The sequence below is a fragment of the Hippopotamus amphibius genome, chromosome 17 (assembly GCF_030028045.1).
Source record: "Hippopotamus amphibius kiboko isolate mHipAmp2 chromosome 17, mHipAmp2.hap2, whole genome shotgun sequence".
NCBI classification, from domain to species: domain Eukaryota; kingdom Metazoa; phylum Chordata; class Mammalia; order Artiodactyla; family Hippopotamidae; genus Hippopotamus; species Hippopotamus amphibius.
The window spans coordinates 17,492,986-17,494,182 of NC_080202.1; the positions used below are offsets into that span (position 1 = coordinate 17,492,986).

Here is a 1,197-nt window from a genome sequence, read left to right on the forward strand (position 1 = left end):
GCTCTGTTCGAATCCCCCGCGGGCCTCTCCGCAGGCGCCGTGCCCCTCGGGGAGCTGGAGGTGCGGCGGGTTCGGATCCCGCTGCGGGAAGGACGCGAGGGCACCCAGCCTTGGCCCTGAGCCGGGGCCCCAGCGGCTCCGGGAGCTGGGTCGCTGCCGGCGGGTCGGGAGGGCGGGGCCGGGGGCGGGGCCGGAGGCGAGGCGAAGCACCGCCCCTCCCGCGCCTGCGCCGCCTCCCCTCCACTGAGAGCTTCCACCGCTCCCTCGGCTGTCAGGCGCGGTGGCCAAGTGGTAAGGCGTCGGTCTCGTAAACCGAAGATCGCGGGTTCGAACCCCGTCCGTGCCTGGAGGTTGGGGTCGGTAGTGGGGCGTTGGTGTCCCCACGTGCACCGCTCCGTTCCTCCTTTTTTGTTACTTTTCATGTTCTGTTCAGGCGTCCTGAAGCTCCACCCCCATCCCCAGGCTCCGCGGTCACCAACGCCGGCTGGGCCGGTGCGCCAGGGCCCTCGGGCACCGGCTGTGCCGCGCTTCGCTGGGCGCCCTGCGTCTCCTGTGCCCGAAGCCTCGTTCACCCGGCCGCCCTGGGCAGGGAGGGACTGGCCTGGGATCCCCGTGGTACCTGTTGCCGGACACCAGGAGGCCGCGTTAGGCATTAGTGTCGCCACCGGCGGGTAGGGTGGGGGTAGAGGTCCGGTCTCACTGGTTTTACGAGTCTTGAGGGTGGGAGAAATTTCCAGAACGAGCGTTTGCGTTTCTGGAGCGGTGTTTTTTGGTTTCTGGCTTTTACTTGAAAGGTGAGTTCTCCATGTGGGGCTCGCTGTCTGCCTTCTTGTCCAGGAAGCCAACCACATCATTCAGCTGGCTGGCGGGTGCCTTTTCCTTTCCCAGTCCTTGTGAACTGGCCCTTTAAGTCTGGCGCAGGCCTGTGTGATCCTTTGAATCTGGCCCCTAGCCAGGTAGGACACTCCCCAAGTCATTTCTAGGATAAACAGCCCAATATGACATGATGTTTCGTGCCTCTCATTCCTGGTATGCTCGGGTCTGTCTGTCCTCTCTTTCAATTGTGACACTCAGGACTGAAAATGCTACTCCAGGTGTCGTCTCATTAATGGAACTTCACCTCCCTCCTTCTATATCTCATACTTCTGTTAATGTGACCAGAAAACACACCTTTCTGCAGGCCCCGTTTTACAGTGG

At 62.4% G+C, this 1,197-nt stretch overlaps 1 non-coding gene across 1 annotated transcript; it reads left to right on the plus strand.

Moving 5' to 3' along the window:
* The first annotated feature begins 274 nt into the window (after positions 1 to 274).
* TRNAT-CGU (transfer RNA threonine (anticodon CGU)) lies at positions 275 to 346 on the plus strand. The gene has a single exon. It is a non-coding gene; the product is annotated as a tRNA-Thr (tRNA).
* Positions 347 to 1,197: the final 851 nt, after the last annotated feature.